This window comes from Coptis chinensis, chromosome 7 (assembly GCF_015680905.1).
Source record: "Coptis chinensis isolate HL-2020 chromosome 7, ASM1568090v1, whole genome shotgun sequence".
In the NCBI taxonomy this organism is placed as follows: Eukaryota; Viridiplantae; Streptophyta; class Magnoliopsida; order Ranunculales; family Ranunculaceae; genus Coptis; species Coptis chinensis.
This window is the reverse complement of record NC_141462.1, coordinates 41,958,579-41,978,219: the sequence shown is the minus strand read 5'-3', so window position 1 is coordinate 41,978,219 and position 19,641 is coordinate 41,958,579.

Genomic DNA, 19,641 nt, shown 5'->3' with positions numbered 1-19,641 from the left:
TGATCATGTCAGCTCAGTTACTACTCTTAGATCAAGATTGAAGATAAACAACAACGTTGACTTACCTTCTCATGATGACATTGCTACAGAGCAATCGGTCAAGATTTCAAATGAAGTTCGAAAGGAAGTGGGAAAAATCCTTTCAACTCCCTTTCGTCAAGATAACCAAGACCAGATATGCAAGAATTCCAAAGAGAAATAAGAGCAGACACATGCTGATGTGTTTGTACCAAAGGAACCTTGTCCTATGTTTTTTGCTTAAAGCAAAAATGACAAGCAATTTTTAGAGATGAAGGAGGCATTTGAGAAAGATAACATCAATATCCCCTTTCTCAAAGCAATCAAGCAGTTGCCATCATATGCCAAATTCTTGAAAGATGCATGCAACATAAAGAAAAGTACTCATGTTCCAAAGCGAGATTTTCTAGCTGGACAAACAACATCTGTTATCCATTAGCAAGCTCCAATCAAGCTCAAAGATCCAGGAAGTCCTACAATATCATGCAAGATAGTAGAAAAATTCATGGGTAATACTCTTTTAGACCTTGGTGCTAATGTTAATCTCTTGCCATATCATGTGTACCAAGTGTTTGGCCCGGAGAACCTAAAGCCTACAAAAGTCAAATTAAAGTTAGTTGTCCATTCTACCAAGATTCCCAGAGACATAGTTGAGGATGCTCTTGTTCAAGTAGCTGATTTCTACTATCTAGTGGATTTCATTGTGATTGACACCCAGGAGGCCTTTGATAAAATTCTAATTATTCTAGGCTGACCTTTTCTCGCTACCGCAAAAGCTTTAATAAATTGTCACAATGATGAAATGAAGATCAACTTTGGTAAAATGTCCATGGACATAAATATCTTTCACCTGTTGTATAAGGATTGTGATGACACCGAAGGTGGAGAGGTGTACTTCCTTGATAGCATGATACAAGAATCCTTCCCATTCGAAGATACAATTGAAAGTGCTCAATCTACAAAAAACTGTGATGAACCTGAGAACCCCAACACAGAAGTGTTGCTAGCCATGTTCTTGGAATCTCTGCAGAAAATTCAGAATTTAAGTGAGCAGAATGGAAAATTAACAGAGAGAGTATCATATCTTGAGAAGATGAACTATACATTTCAGGATGAACAATAGACTTCTACCTAGAAAAATCAGTTACTAGAGAATCAGCTTAAAGAAGTTTTAAAAAAACAACAGAATCTAGAAACTGAAATGAGTTTTCTGAAGCAGAAAGTGGACCATATTGATAAGAAGCATTGCACTGTTGAAGCTTCTTCTACCCCATCATTGACTGAACGAGAGAAGTATGTGTACCAGTCTACCGCCCACCTTGAGCGCAGTCAGATAGACATCCATTATCATTACTGTGGTGGTAAAGGGCACATCAGATACTATTGTCCTGTTAGAAAGAATGATTTTCATCAATCTTCTACAGAGAGGAACCACAAGGCCTATCACACAATCACCAGACCTGAAATAGTTCAAGGTAGAGAAGCAACTTCACTAGCAATCTTTCCAGCATATCAAGGAATTTTTTTGACAACCCACAAAATGAGACCTCCTCGTCCTCCAAACATTCGTCAGATTTGGGTAAGAAAATCTGATCTCCTCACTCCAAATTGATAATGCATGATATATAGTCTTAGGGATCTGACTTAAAAAGACCTAAAAAAAAATCTTGGTAAAAGGAAATGTTCTTATTTTTGGGATTAATTTTGATATTCGGCATCAATGGTAATATCCTACCTTTTTCTCATCCATTTCATACATAAGTAGGGGGAGGGTGTACTTGACAAAATGAATTTCGAAAATTAGTTTTCAAAAACAAAAATATTTTTGTTTTTATATCAATAGCATGAGAAAAATAAATTTTAATGATGAGTCTGGGATATAGATTCTATACTGCTTAGTGTTGAGTTTGATAGATAATTGATATTGTTGATTTCATTACCACTTAGACTATTTATTATGCTCGGACATAGTTCTTGTTGATAGAATTCTTTATCAAGGCACCACCATAATACTTGGTCAGTTTTATGTACTTTTGCTAGAAGAGAGATTTAAACCCTTAATAAACTGGAAGTAGAATTTTTAGACTTAGCACGTGAGACTTGAGCTTTATACCCATTCTTTGGAGAGTTCTTACGAAAAATCCGAGTCTTAGTGAATCAACATCTTTCAGTTCTTTATGTCGTTGTAATATAGTCTCATTATTCGTTGATTTGGTTAATCACGAAGTGACATCAACTGGGGAGATAGCCATTAGGTCTTGTAGTCTATTCAAAATAGAGTATCATACTGATAAGTCAAGTAGTGAACCCATTCAGCCTTTATCCCACCTAGTAGGATCATCATGTTAAACCCTTTTGAGCCTTACAATAAGCCATTTTCTTTCATAAAACCCTTTACCTTTTACCCAACTCCAAACAAGGAGTATAGCCAAAAACCTTTATCAGCCATACCCATATGTTTCTGAGAATACGAGGGGAACAAGGAGGAAGAAAGAGCACAAAAGGAAGATTACAAGGAAATATCATAGAGATACAATGAAAACCATCACTCTGTTCTAAGTGAAAGAAGCTAGTGGAAAACAAGCATATCCAATACTAATCAAGGATATACCACTGAGTTTAAAAAAATAATAATAATAAATAAAAAATAAGTTGAACAGAATGGATGGAAAAGCTAAGACAAAGGAAGAATTTTCACTGCAATATAGAATTTGAAGAAATCTTCCAAAGAATGAAGCAAAACCCTTAGTGTTTTCAGAAACAACCTTAGAATCCTTTTTACCTTTCCTTCATAAACCAATACCCAAGCCAAGTTATAACCCATGACTTATCACTACAATATGATACGAAGTCTAGAATAGGTGAGAGGATGCTAAAGTGAAGGACCCGACACTTCATATGTGATTGACATTCTTTCCATGAGACTACTGTCATCTAGAAGTCTGTTTGTTAAGGTAGTATGTGGGATGTTCGTATTCATTATTCTTTTCCCCACATACATGAGGTAAAATAGTATACCATATTCTGAGAGATTCTTTTCTGAGAGTATGACCGGTGAGGATTGAAAGTCGAGATTATCTATCTAAAGATAAACTGGGGATTCCATTTCTTAGATAGGAGAGTTTAGGAGATTGACTAAGTACAAACATAAGCCTTGATTAAGAATTTTGTCAATTTTTACTATCTCCCATCATAATCTATGAGTCTTTGCAGCAATGTAGTTAGCAATGGAGACCATCTGTTGGAGTAAGAACTAAGTAGGTAAGGAATTTCTCTCTCTGAAAAATACTATCATTCTTGAACGTGCTATTGATTTATTTTGTGGGTATAACACCTGAAAACCCTAACAAGACTATAACTTGTCCTTTTTGGGGAACTTAAAGGTTTAAAGCCTTGTTGCATATGGTAAATGCAATCGCAATGCCTATGAAAATGAGTTAGGATTTTATTTTTATTATTAAGATGTGATTTTGATCACTTATCTATTTTTTCTTTTATTTGCTAAAAGACTAGCAAAAGGCTAGTTGGGAGTTGTGATAAGTGCTCAAAAAGTTCAATTTAACCCTCGATTATGCCTCTTGTTTAGCCATCTTAGTGGACTAATAGTGTTTGTAAGTTATGTTTTATGATTCTACAGGTGAAAGAGAGAGTTTTGTGGAATATTAGAGAAAAAAGGGTAAAACGGAGCAATTCGGAGCATTAAGGATCACATGGGAAGCCTGTGGATAATCATGGAGAAAGCTAAGGAATTGAAGTTATTAAAGATGCGACTTGGACCTATTTTAAAGCCTATTTGGAAACCCAAGGCCAAATGATTCGTTGGTTGTACCAAAGCCCGCAAAAGAGGATAAAAGGATAGAGCAGAAGAGACAAAATAGACTTTCGCGTCTGGGACGCATGGATCGCGCGTCCAGACGCATGAAACGACACTGTAGCCAATTCCTTCTCAGTTTTGGAGACAAAGTTGGACTCTAAAAGAAGTATATTTGTATTAAGAAACAAATGACAGTTTGGAATGCTTCTAGAACTCATTGTAACCCCTATAAATAGAAGACCTAAGTACCCCATGTAATTTGTCAATTCACTTATAAATTAGTACACCATGTAATTTGAGGTAGAGAGAGATTAATAATAAAAGATTCAGTTTTAACTAGCTGAGTCTTAATAAATTAGTCTTTCTAGTCTTATGTTCTTCGACTCTTCTTCTTCTCGTTCTTTGTGTTCTTCCTTCTTTATGGAAGGCTATTCTTTTCCTTCAAGGGAGAAGATGAAGCCGGTGCTTAAGGTTTAATGATTCTTATGGTTCATGGTATTCTTCAATCAGGTTAGTTCTTTATGTTTTAGTTATTAGTTCCATTGCCCAGACCATGGGATGGAAGTATAGATTAAGGTTTTTATTTATTGCAATCAAATATCAAGCTAGTTTAGGGTTTTATTTATTGCAATTAAATATTTGCTAGTGACATGCTTTTATTTATTGTAATCGAATATCATGCTAGAATAGGGTTTTATTTATTGTAATTGAATATTATACTATTATTCTCTACTTTTCTTCTAGTTATGTAGTGTTTTAGAGTAAGGGAAGTATTCCTTGTGTTTGCCTTAGATGGTGATTCATTGAATAGCTGCCCAAGCTCACATAAAAGGAAAGAAGATACTAGTAACATAAAACTTAGGAACAACCTTGAGTAGAGTTATTCATTAACGATGTTTCGTCTAAGAGGGCATCGACACTCGCTCGATTGCCTAATTGTAGTCTACTTGTGAGGACAACCATGAAGCAAAAGGTCATTAAATCAAAAGTATTGGTGGATTCAAATCTCTTGAATTCCCTCTTATAAATTCTCAATAGTTTAGTTAGTTTAGTTTAGTTTAGCATTAGAATCTATAATATCTATAATAATAGTTTTTAATCCCTCGAACCCCCTTTCCAGTCATGTCCTTCACATAACATACACTTAAAAATGGAACGATACCCTACTCATCCTTTACTTATTGAGGGATAATTAGGTTTTGATACGCTTCTATTTTGTTCAACGACCATCATCCATCTATATCATCTATCTACATCATCCACATCTCATATACACACAAAAAGAGGCAAGGTCAGTGTACGTATAGTATCTTAGCATGCTACTGTAACTAGATACGTATGAGTGATTACAATTTACCTGTTACTGTAGATTTACATATTCGTAATACATATCTACCTATTTGCCTATATATACGTATTACTGATGTGTATTTGCCTGTATGTATCGAAGTACTTATTGATGATACAACATTGCCTATTCGTATTGCTATACGTATGAGTAGAGTATCTTCACATGCTACTGTATCTAGTAATGTATGAGTAGGTCATATTTGCATGATTATACTTTCTCCCTTGCCTAGATTTTAAATTAAAAAATATATATATATATATTAAGTAAGACCTTGCATAAATTTTAATTTCATAAATCTTAATCATATTCCAACGGTGTCTAGGAAACTTGAAAGATTGAGGTTACTTAATTAGAACCGTGCTTGCATGGAAGGCTTCCCTCATATCTCTCTTGTGACCTGGCTGTCGGTTTATGCACACGTATTCCTAGCTTCACTGCTATGTTAGCAGTAGCTTAGGCCTACGTTGTTCAACGGTAATGCTTGAAGATAATCATAAAATTTAAGCAATAATAAGTTTCTTATGTCAATTAGATCTAATTTTATGCTTGCATGAGATTAAGGTTTGGTTCTACTAAAGAATTTGAACATACTTATCATAGGAGAAAATACTATAAACATTTGCGTAAGTTCTCACCTCCACAAAGTTCTTCATCTATTAATCCAAATCAACAAGATTCCTTGTTACCATTCCCTTCATTCGTTATGGCTGACGTAAATCCACCAGCTGAGAAGCCCCTTCGGACTTCTGTACATCATTATAGGAAAAACCTTCTTCTTGCATCAAACTCGAGGATATTGTCAATGATTTTCGAACCTTCTTCCTTTAGTTTGTTACCTATTTATCATGGTTTGGATCATGAAAAACCGTACAATCACCTCCGTAGGCTTCAGCAAGTGGCCACAACATTTCACCATCCAACAATCTTTAAGGAACAACTCTTGCTTCGATTATTTCCTTTCACTTTAGAGGATAAAGTGTCACTTTGGCTAGCAGGACAACAACCACAATCCATAGAAACATGGAATAAACTTGTCCATGCTTTCATGCTACAATTTTACACTCAAAAGAAAACTACTGAAATGCTACAGAAAATCCAATTCTTTCGTCAAAATCCCCATGAATCCTTTATAGAAGCATAGAGTCGATTTACGGATCTTCTTTTAGAATGTCCTCATCATCAACTCGACACCGCTGTCCTTATTCGTTCATTCTTTAATGGACTATCCGATCATCAAAAAGAAAATCTTGACATAATGAACGGTGGTTGCTTCATGGACAAAGGAGCTACTGAAGTATATACATTTCTTGAAAAACAAGCAAAAAGAGGTACACATTGGGGTAACGCTGATTCTTCTAGGTCTTCTAAGGATACTGTTCCAAAAGCTACATCTATTTTTGAGGTAAAAAACGATCCCAAATTAAAAAATTTGATAGAATCCCTCACTAAAAAAGTAGATGCTCTTACAGTTCAAGTAAACGATCAACTCCCACAACAGGTCATGAACGTTAACACCTCCCCATGTGTTCTTTATCTTAGTCCTGACCATCCTGATGCGTATTGTCCCTTGTTATATGCTTCCCCTACTCAACCATCGGAGGAGGCATGTGCATTCAACATTCCTAATGCACCTTGGAGACAGCATCCGAATTTCGCTTTGCCAAAATAACCAACAGATGGGGGCTCCTCCAGGTTTCGCAAATCTACCTATTCGACAACCCAACAACTTTATTCCATACCGCTAAAGAAATAATCAGCAATACCAACAAAGTCAAAATCAGTTTCAAAGTAATTTTAATGATAACTATCAAAACAACCGCAGCCTTGTTCCAGCCAATCCAAATTTGGGCTATAATCAACAACTTCTCAGCAATAATCGTGAACTAGTCCATGTTGCAGAACCTATGCCTCTCGCTACTAATAGGACAAGCGAGACTTTGTTCGCTTACATGAACCAACAATCCCAAATCTTAACATCTATCCAACAATCACTTCAACAATTAGCGCAAGAAAAGAGTCAGAAATGTGTGTTTCCTGGCCAAGCAGTTCAAAACCCTAAGCCAACGAACACTACCTGTGAAGTTACCAATGCACCTAATACAAATGCTCCAAACCAAGATGAGGTGAATGCCATAACTACTCTTCGTTCTGGCAAAACTGTTGACAATCAAATCCGTATGCCAGATGATCAAACAAACGTAACCAAAGGTTCTAGCGAATCAGCTCCCGATAATGAACCTATAGTAGGAACATAGAGTTCAACAAAGTCACCAATTCATAAATTGGGAAATGAGCGAACGGATCCTTATGCCAAATTCCGCCTTAAGGCACTATTTCTTGCCCATTTGGCAAAGAATAAACCTGACGAAAATTTTGATGAAATTCGAGAAACTTTTAAGAATTTGACAATAAACTTATCTTTTCTCGATGCCCTAAAACAATTGCCAAAACATGCTAAATTTCTAAAAGATATGTGCACCACAAAAAGGAGAACAAATGTTCCTCAACAAGCATTCCTTATCGAACAATTTCCGTCAATCATCGAATACAATGGTATAGTCAAATACAAGGACCCTGGTAGACCAACAGTTCTATGCACATTAGGTGACAAATATACGGCCACTACATTACTAGACCTAGGAGCTAGTGTGAACTTACTTCCTTATTACTTATTCTAACAACTAGGTCTTCATGAGCTTAAACCTACCACTATGACTCTATAGTTAGCGGATCATTCAATTCAGTATCCAAAAGGCATTATGAAAAATGTCCTTGTAAAAGTCCAAGATTTTTTCTATCCCGTCAATTTTGTCATTTTGGATACAGAAGTTGCATGTAACTCCATTCCCATAATATTAGGGCATCTCTTCCTAGCAACTGCTAATGCTCTCATAAACTGTAGGGATGGTTTTATGACCATGTCCTTCGGAAATCTTTCAGTCGAGGTTAATGTGTTCAAGTTAATGAAACAAATTCCAGAGAATGAAAATGATGGTGAAGTTAACTTGGTTGACACCCTTGTACAAGAATGTTTCACAAAATCTTTTCCTGACGATGAAGTACACCAATTTCTTTCATTTGGTGATTCTGAATTTGATGTTGATACTTATTCGTAGGACATAACGAGTTATTAGAGTCAATGCCACTATTTGACCCTACCACCATCCTTTCAAGCGACTTGGATGAGCATCAGTCTGTTTTCTCTATGGAAGACGATTTTCCTCAAGAATCTTTAATACCCACTCCTCCCACCCCTGACTTAAAGCCTATTCCTTCGGAATTAAAATACATACATCTTGAACCAGATGGTAGTCACCCAATTATCATATCATCACAATTGACTGTCGATTAGGAATCACGTTTAATTAGTGTCATTCAAGGAACGTACCGTTCTGCTATTGGATGGTCTCTCGATGAAATTAAAGGCATTGACCCTAATGTGTGCACCCATCGCATACATCTTGAAGAAAATGCCAAGACGTCACGTGAGCCGCAATGTTGTCTTAACCCCACCATGAAGGAGGTGGTACAGGAAGAAATTTTAAGGTTACTCAATGCCAGTATTATTTACCCTATCTCGGATAGTGTTTAAGTGAGTCCAGTGCACGTTGTTCCCAAGAAGTCTGGCATTATAGTTGTGTGAAATGATAAAGATGAATGCATCTCCGCTCGTATTCCAGTGAGGTGGCGAATATGCATTGACTATCACAAACTTAATGCGGTCACTCATAAATATCATTTCCCCCTTCCCTTCATTGATCAGATGCTTGAACGGTTAGCGGGTCATCCCTTTTACTGTTTTCTTGATGGTTATTCAAGATATTTTCAAATAATCATAGATCTTACTGATCAAGAAAAAACGACGTTCACCTGTCCTTTTGGTACATTTGCATATAAATGAATGCCTTTTGGCCTTTGCAATGCACCTGGTACATTCCAACGCTGTATGCTTCATATTTTCAGTGATATGGTTGAACGCTTTATGGAATTGTTCATGGAAGATTTCTCAATATATGGAAATTCTTTCGATAGCTGTCTATCAAATCTTGAAAAGGTTTTAGTACATTGTGAAGAAAAAAAATCTCATTCTTAATTGGGAAAAATGCCATTTTATGGTTACAAAAGGAATAGTTCTAGGTCATATCGTTTCAAAGGATGGAATCAAAGTCGATAAAGCTAAGATTGAAAAAATTGCTTCCCTTCCTATACCAAAATCAGTTCGCGACATATGTGCATTTTTAGGACACGCAGGATTCTATAGGAGATTTATTCAAGATTTCTCAAAGGTTGCTCGACCTTTAACAAATCTCCTGCTTAAAGATGCCGTATTTGACTTCACTTTCAATTGCAAACAAGCATTTGAGACTTTAAAATCTGCCCTGACTACAACTCCTATAATTCAACCACTTGATTGGTCTAAACCTTTTGAATTAATGTGTGATGCGAGTGACTATGCTATTGGAGTTGTCCTAGGGCAATGCCGAGAGAACAAGCCAATTGTCATTTACTACGCTAGTAAAACTCTTAATGAAGCTCAACGTAACTATACCACCACTGAGAAAGAGTTTCTCACAGTTGTATATGCCCTGGATAAGTTTCATCCTTACCTAGTTGGTTCTTCCACAATAGTCTACACGGACCATGCGGCGCTTCGTTACCTCTTAGCGAAAAAAGATGCAAAACAGTGGTTGATCCGTTGGATCCTTCTGTTGCAAGAGTTTACTCTAGAAATTAGAGATAAAAAAGGTTGCGAGAATGTGGTTGCAGACCATTTATCATGAATCGTCAATGATGTCGATAATGATGTCGACCCCATCTGTGATTCATTTCCGAATGAACACTTGTATTCCATTTTTTCATCTCCTTGGTATGCTGATATAGTAAACTACCTAGTTACCGAGGAGGTCCCTTCATCATGGACTCGAACGGACCGGAAAAAGTTTTTATCCACTGTGAAATTTTATTTCTGGGATGATCCCTACCTCTTCAAGTATTGCTCCAACTAACTGCTCCGCCGTTGCATTCCCGACTGGGAACACAATGATGTGTTATCCTTCTGCCATGAACAATCTTGTGGTGGTCATTTCAGTGGTAAGAAAATAGCGGCCAAGGCTCTATAATGTGGATTTTATTGGCCAACACTATTTAAAGATGCACATGAGCATTGCAAAGCATGCACCCGCTGCCAACAGCTAGGACGCATTACTCAACGCAATATGATGCCCTTAAATCCAATTTTAATTGTGGAAATTTTTTATATTTGGGGCATCGACTTCATGGGTCCCTTTCCAAATTCTCATGGCTTTCTATACATACTGGTAGTTGTTGACTACGTGTCAAAATAGATTGAGGCGATGGCCTGTCATACTAATGATCATAAAACTATCATTTTTTTCGTAAAGGAAAATATTTTCTCTCAATTTGGTGTTCCCAAAGCTATCATTAGTGATGGGGGAAAACATTTTTGTAATAAATTTTTTGAATTGTTAGTAAAGAAATATGGAGTCACTCACAAGGTGGCAACTCCGTATCATCCTCAGACCAGTGGCCAAGTCGAAGTCTCTAATAGAGAGATTAAATCCATTTTAGAAAAAATAGTTAATCCATCTAGAAAAGACTGGTCTCTCAGATTATCTGATGCCTTGTGGGCATATAGAACGGCTTTTAAGACACTTATAGGCATGTCCCCTTACCATCTCATTTTTGGTAAACCTTGTCATCTACCAGTTGAACTTGAGCATCGTGCTCTATGGGCCATAAAAGCCTCAATTATAATACCAAGGCGGCAGGCGTGATGAAGGGAAAATTATAGTTAAATGAGCTTGAGGAAATTCGGAGTGATGCCTATGATCTCTCAAAATCCTATAAAGCCAACATGAAAAGAGTGCATGACAAGCACATATTAAGAAAAGATTTCAAAATTGGTCAAAAAGTTTTGTTGTACAACTCAAGATTACCCATTTTTCCAGGAAAATTAAAAACTAGATGGTCTGGTCCTTTCACCGTCTCTGCTGTCACCCCTTATGGGGCTATCTCTTTGAAAAACTTAAATGATGACAGGGAATTTCAAGTAAATGGCTAACGCCTTAAACATTATCATGAGTTGCGCTCTCCAGATGTCGAAAAGACTCTTCTTAAAGATCCAATCTACAAAGACTAAAAGATTCACTGGGGTACTTCCTTCCATGTATGTAAGACAAGGGAAGTACGCCATTAGGGTAGTCGGGCCCTCTTCTATTTTCTTCTCTCAAATCTTCTAGAGTGTGTGGTTGCAAGCGCCAGAACCTTAGTCCACAAAAACTCTACATCAGAACTGAGTATAAATGTCTTCTGATAATCGAGCAAACGTGCCTTCTAGAAAATAATGAGTACCAAAAATTTCAACTCCTTCCTTATCTTCCCTTTTCTATTCTCTTCCTTGCGAACTCCAACTCATCATTTGGTGTAAATCTCACCCATCTCGAATAGGTAATGGTCATAGTACTTTTGCTCGAAAGTGACGTGCACGAAGGATGGGGTGGTGTATGAATTGTCAAACACTTTTCTGTCCAGGTCTTGAACTATTATCAGATATGAGCCGGTATAAGGTATATTATTGTCTGACACTAGCTCAGCAGGATAAACTTCGTCATCGCCCCGTTGTTCCCGGCCACAGGTTGGGATCCGTCTTGAGGATTTGACGTTAAAAGACTCACATTCGTCTTGAGGATCTGACATTAAAAGACTCACATTCGTCTTGAGAATCTGACGTTAAAAGACTCATGTATATACTCGTGCCTTTTATTTTCACCTTTGCGCTAAGCGTTGTGCACAGAGAGAGTCGTGATGTGCAACATCGGATGGTCCCTCGTTCGCATGGGCAATGGATTTCACCAGGCCAACCCCGAATAGTTTTCTATTTGATGACAGTTTGGGGCTGTTTGAGGCTATACCATATGTACTAAGGGTAATATTATTATTAGATCATTGCACATTGGTCAGGGATGGTACCGTCCTTAACCCTAGGACCCCAAAACATAAAGGTTAAGCCACAATCTGGCTGGATTGGGTTCGCCTCAGAGCCGACATGACAGTTGCCTGATTTTACTGTAATGGTTTTCTTCTTGAAGTCTGGTGTTGTTGACATGTTCCTCTCCCCTTGTAAATTCGTACAAAAAAAAATGGGGGGTTGCGTTCTATTTTTACAATATTCAACCCCCCCAAATAAAAACAAAAAGGTTTGAATGTGCCTTTTTCATATTCCATTGGATGACATTTTTAATGCCGATCGTTTTGACATCTCATTCGTTCAATTTGGAGTTAATTAAGATGAATCGAAATTCCGCATTTGAAATTTAGGTACATTTCATAACATAAAGGGAATTTCTGGAATTCATTTGGGCTTGGGCCAAAAATTAGAACCCGACCCAAATCACGTGTACGGTCAGATACCCAACGATCAGATTTTCACTCATCCCATTCTCTCACTCTCCACAAATTCCTCTTCACAAATTCTCATTTTCTTCAACATAATGGATCCAATTGAGCGATTGGAAATGGAGCAACGTGAATGGGCTATCACATTATTCGTGATAACAGTATTTATCATTGTTCTACTGTCGATCATGTATAACATCCTCCAGAATATCTAGATTTATGTAACCGACATCTCTCTTTCCCTTTGTTGTTTTGTATATTAGTATGGTATGTTAAATAATTCTCACACATTTATATGGTTTACGTATTAAATGGAGAAGTTCCCTATTTTATATTTGTGTGTATTAGTTGTATTTTTACCTTCTCAAAAAAAAATTATAAAAAAAAAATAATAATAATAAAAAATATATAATAATAATAAATAAATAAAACAACGTTCAAAACCATAACAAAAAAGAAAAATCTATAACTCACCAAAATAATTCAATCTCAACTTATTGTTTTCAGAATAGATCGTGCACGCTACACGGTACGCCTAACACTTCTCATGCACGCAGCTCGATAATTATATCCAACTTCCTTTATTGAGGTATGATCATCAATTCTGAAATTACGTGTAGGTCTAACTGCCCTGTGAAACCTTTCTCCATACTTTCTATCATTTCAATACCTCATTAATTGTTGTTGGACATCTAACATGAAAAGAGATATTATGGATACAAATAGTTTCTGTACGTAATTGTGTGTACCAACACCTCATGGTTCACTTGTGTTTTCACATATTAATTCTGGATCTAACTGCACTTGGCATCCTGATTCGCACATCTTATATTGATTCAAGTCAGCCAAGATCTTATATTGGCTATAAAACTACTTAAAATTTCATGATGGCCATTTTCATTTTTATGGTTTCTCCACTATCCCTCCATCACTTACAAACTTTCAAATGGATCAACCAAGAAAGAAAATAGTGCCATGCATATGGAAGAACTACCATAAAATTTATGATGATGGCCACCTTCCGATTTTTTATCCTTTTATGACACCGTATCTCGGGTGAAAAATTGTTGTTCTTCAACGCCGAGGATGGATGCCTCTTCTATATCATGCAGACGTAGCTTATTCCTGAGACTTGGTCTTGATGTTCTACCAATTTTTTCCATAATCCAACCTGAAAATGGAAAAAAAAATTTCCATGCATATGGACAACGATTTGAATTGACTAAGGAAATTATCTCCGATACGACATGGACTTCAAATTCCAAAGAATACACATTTTAAGTTCCACCTTCCAGAGTCATCATCATTTTCATTCTCATATCTAGAAATAATCAAAAAGCTTATTCTTAGTAAAAAAAGAACTTTTACCGCTGCGGATACGCGGATGAAATGGATGGCATTTTATTTTAAAAATCTTTCGATCTCAAATGGAGAATCAAACTAACATTCAACTCAGAGCTAAGCCAACAAATTGATGCACCGACTTGTGCACGATCTCGCTAGGCTTCCATCATCATCATAATAATCCATGATTTTCTTTCTTATTGAATAAAAATAAAATAATAATACTAAGTCAATAAATAAATAATTGAATATATTATTATGTTTTTCGGTCAAGTTTGTGTCGGAAATAAAATCACGTTGTTTTCTTCCAAAACTCATTCCATCCAACATGGCAATCCTTCAAACATGACACCTCCAAAACTCATTCCCCGATGGATTCCAATACTTATGGCCATCTCTTCCGTGAATATATCACTAACATTGGGTGGTCTTCCCTAGTTCTTCAACCTAACCAAACTTATTCTCCGAGTTTGGCTGCATACTTTTATGCTAATATGGAAGACACACCAGCATTCAACTATGCACATGACTTCTACTTAGATGGTTTCACAATCCTAGTTGGTGACACACAACATATTTTTTCTGAACAACAGCTTGCCCTAACTTTGAATCTTCCAAATCACGAACCGGCCACATCATGGTATTACATCTATCATAATTCTTACCGTTCTTTTCATTGGTATGTTTTTCGTGAAGCTTACGGTGATGGTCTTGGGATTACACGAGAAGGAGATGGCCATGTGCCATGGCGCGACATCACCATTCCCTTAGCAAGAATGACCATGACCATGGGGACTGTGATGTTGTTTATACTCCTGAACATCATGGGAGATTGGCACTTTTCTACGGCTAATGAGGCTGCCTGTGTAGTATTTAATGCACTGGCTCAAGGTCATACATTATTTAATATCTTAGGTTGTGTTATCTCTAATCTGAAACGAGCTCACACTCTTCAGGATCAGTATATACTTTTACCTGTAAGCGCTTGCTGAATTATGAAGACACATTTCCCACAGTTTTCAGCTACTTTTCATGACTAGGTCAAGGTAGATTCTATGTGCCTAGCAAACAAAATCATTTGTTCATTAAGGTTTAGGCAATGGAAACGTCCCGCTCGGTACCTGAGGCATGTTTGTTGTTACCCAAAGGATGAAAAAATGATGACACATTTGAACAAATCCGGAGACAGAGAATGGGCAGACATTTGGCAGACTATTATCTTTTGGCACGATGCTAAGGAAATGCATTTCATTTTAGAGGACGCCAGACCAACACATCCTGCTGGATGGTAAATTTGAGCATGCCATTGTACATATATCTAACTGTAAATAGTTATGTTTCGTGTGCTACTATTTTTCTTTGTTTATTTCTATATAATATATTAGGTTATCCAAACTTTGTGTTCCAGCAATCCAACCCTAATTTTGCTCACGCTTATCAGGTACTTTATTTCTTTATCTATTGATACTTCGAGGAATAAGCATCATTCAGTTTGGGGGTGCTTTAAACCTGTAGCAAAAATTAGGCAACTTGTAGGTTGTATATTGTTTTTATTTTCTTGTTAATAAATGTACTTAGTGACAAAGTCTTGTTTCCTTTTCAATGATGAAAATTGTCTAGAAGTCTCACATTAGCATTCGAATTAGGATTCGTTTTAAAGAAAGTTAAGATAATACGTACGCAATAGTTTTTACATCTTTTCATGAGTATTCATGCACTGAGCATCATTGATTGTACATAGTAGTAAGTTTCTGGAACCCACAGTTAGTCTATTTAAACTATCAATTCTGTGAGAATCTAACCAAAAGCCTCGACATGAGTGATATGTGTGTGATGACACAGAAGAGTAGTTTTTCCGAATAAAGAAAATCACGCGTCGACTTACTTGATCACCATCCGAACCCTAGGCGAGAATTTAGGCCTTCTTTGGATCGACATAGCTAAAACTTCTTACCTGGTACAAATTTTACCGATAGTCACTCCACTGAACCTTTCATCAAACCTTTCACTTTCACCAAAAATTCCTTACCCATCTATTAAACCAAATAAAAAAACCTACCTAAGTGATGAGTATGAGAAATATGATGAAATATAGAAAAGTAAAGAGAAACACTTGTCCCAAATAAAAGTTAGTTATATATATATATATATATATATATATATATATATATATATACCTAATATATAATAATATAATAATTCTCTAAAAAGTAGCTACTTAAGTTAACTTAAAATAAGTACGTACGTAAAACTTCACCTAAAAATTGAATTCAAACCTAATTTTTTGTGGTTTTGAAGCACTCACCATAATGAGTATCTTCCCAAAATTTCAGCTCATTTGGAAACCTCTAACATAGATAAAAATTGTTGTCATCTTTAAAAAGAAATCTAACGGTCAAGAAATGTTGACTTTTTGGAATTGTTTTTTGCCAATGTTAGAGGTTTCCAAATAAGCTGAAATTTTGTAGAGATGATCTTAATATTGAGTATATCATATCCACAAAAAAATAGGTTTAAATTCATTTTGTAAGTGAAGTTTTACTTACGTACTTATTTTAAGATTAACTTAAGTAGCTACTTTTAAGAGAAGGACTGTATATTGCTCTTAAGCCTTGCACACTATATATATATATATATATATATATATATATATATATATATATATATATATATATATATATATATATAAAATTAGAGTGTGAAATAAGTGCAAGGCTTAAGAGCAAAGTAGGAAAACTCAAGTAGAAGCAATAAAAGAAAACAAGGAGTTCTCGAGTGTAAATATCTTAAAGACCCTATTCACTCATACTTATCATTTTTGATTATCCATTTCCATTTTCTTCTACACTACCACCTAAGCCCCATAATACCTAATAAAGACTTCTAGCTCAATTAGGAGTAAGATGGTGTGATAATAAGTAGTAGATGTGATTGATCGACCTCGGCTCCTCTGACTGTCATTGAGTATGTGAGGAAATGTGTGCCCACTACACACTGGAGTTAACAAAACCTAAGTGGAAAAATTATGAGCGAATTTGTGTTTCGACACATACCTGTGAGAACCCATTTAGGTACGCTCTCCAAAGGATCCAGAAACGGCCCTGCTAGTACTTTTCAATGTAAAGTTCATTATATGCATGTTCATATGTAGATGTTTAATTATTGTATGCATATTAACTTGAGTTTCAAAGGAATTAATCCTCGTTCCCCGCTAAGGAGATGTATAGATATCTGAGATTAATTTAGGAAACAAGCTTTTGTTACTAAGTCGTTGTAATATAAATGAAGTTTGTGAGTATCTTCTCTGGAAAACTCTCACGAGGCTATAACTCGTCCACTAGGGAATTCCTAGTGATTTAAGGCCTTGTTGCATACGGTCAATGCAACCGCGCTCTGCGAAACGAGATTTAGTTTAATATGCACAATTTTGGCCACTTATCTGTTTTAATGTCTCTTCTTTACTTGAGGACAAGCAAAGTGCTGTTTGGGGAAGATGTGATAAGCATCCAAAACTGTACTATAAAACCCCATAGAGACATAATATTTTGGTTAATTTTGTGTTTAATAATCACGAAATAATCGCATTTTTGTATTTTTGCAGGTTGGAGCAACTAATGTACAAATAATGATAAAGCCAACATTTAAACATGAAATAGGGAGTGTACATAAGCTTTCTGATTAAGCCCATGTGAAGCCCAACAAATCCGCACAGAAGCATCAAACTTTTGAAGCTCCTACCTCTTGAACCAGAACTCCTAATGCGACAAGTGAGCTACTCAGACGATCAGTGCGATGAACTCTACGCATAGGTGAGAAGTTGTAAAATTGCCAGAAGACCGGACCGCCACTGGACTGCACATGGACCCACATGCGGGCCTACAAGATTTGATGAGTTATCATACAAGTCAAGACAAAGGTGCAAATAATTGGTGCAAAAGTGACACCTTGTATGTAGTTAATAAAGTTAAATGAGATTAGGTGTTCATAGTGAAAAAAAATAGGTGTCACTTTGTTGTGGATTGTGTGGGTAAAAAGGAAGTAAATATGGTTTGGTGTTTCACGTGGGAGGAAATGAGATTTCTCTCAAATGGAGAAGAAAACAAAACAAGGGGGGATGCACTATATTGATGGCCTTAACTCTTGTTCCATTTAAATTCCTAGTCTTTATCTTTTGGAGAGGAGTTTTTGCTTTTTTTTTAGAAAGAAAAGCTTGTAAGATGTTAATGGTGGAAACACTTTCTAGTTTCTAATAAAATTTATTTCTTTCTTAGGTAATCTGTTTTTACATTCCTTTCTTCTTTTTATTACTTATTAGTTTGTATCTTACAAAAATAAACCCAAGGATCATGAGCTAAAATCCTCCAAGGTGGAAGGTTAATGATGCTCATGTGAGGGTTTGTATAGATTTCTTTGTAGTAGGATTCTCTGCCTAGACCTAAAGATGCATATAACACACTACCCCAAAATGGTAGTGTTCAGCCAAAATTGAGGCCTGGAAGTGAAGAAAGACTCGCGTGCACCTCCCTTTCCATGCCTGGGATAGCCACACGCGCGAGCCTTAATTAACTCCTTATTTCTAGATTTGATAGGATTATGTTTTATGAGTTTAGAAGTTGAGATGGAGTTTCAAAGATGAAAGTCCAGTTCAACTTCTTATGCTAGGGAAATAGACTTAGAGATGAGTTCATCTCGCTAGGGATCGACACTCAAGCCGGTTCGGGTTTGATAATATACTCAAAATAGCTTAGAGATGGTAGGAATCCTATACTAAGATAAGATAATAAGTTCTTGCATGAGTATTATAATCTTCCACTACTTCTTTCTTCTTAAATATCTTGTAAAATTCTTAGTCTTTTTTTACCATTTTCGTGTTTTCACATTTTTTTGCGCTCGTTAGGACATAAACAACAAAACCAAGCTTAGCTAGTAATTCAATATTAAACTTACTCACTAGTTTCCCTTTTTAGAGCATTAGAAAGTTGTATGTTGTCCTAGAATTTAGGTTGGTTCGAATCCCTACTCAACTAAACGCAAGAAGACGTGAGTAAGGACTTGAGTCTACTCCTAACGAAATAAAGATTTTTTATCTTTATACCAAAAAGTGATAGATATGACACCCCCTTGACATGTTCCTTCAACACTCCTCTCCCGATCATCCTCTCTACTAACCACTATAAAGCAAAGCACTCATTGGTAACATGGTTTCTGACCTGATGGTATGCACAAAATGGCTTTCCCTCTATCTCCTTGGGTGAACTCTGCGGTTCTTCGTAATGTCGTTGTCCCTTGATCAGTGGCAGGATTTCCTGTAACGGCTTGTTCAGCAGAGTCAAGTCCACTTCGAGGTAAGGCTTTTTCTCCCTGTACTCCCTTCGGGCTTGGTCTCTGCCCCTCTCTGCTCTCCGTGTCTTCCCTCTGTAATTTCCTCTATCTCTGTCTGCGACCCTGTCCTTGTCTCTCCTGTCCTCCGCGGCCACGGCATGTATTGACTTGTCAGGTTTCTTGTGTTCCTTACTGTTTCTCCGCAAAATGTCCTCAAATATGATGTATCTTTCTACCTTCGAGTACAAAGCATGTAGGGTGGTAACTTCAATCTTAGACACTGATTCATGCACCCAGGTCCCCTATTTCAACCCATGCTGGAATGCTATGACCGTGGTGCATTCATCCAAATTCCCCATCCCTCGCGTCTCTTCCT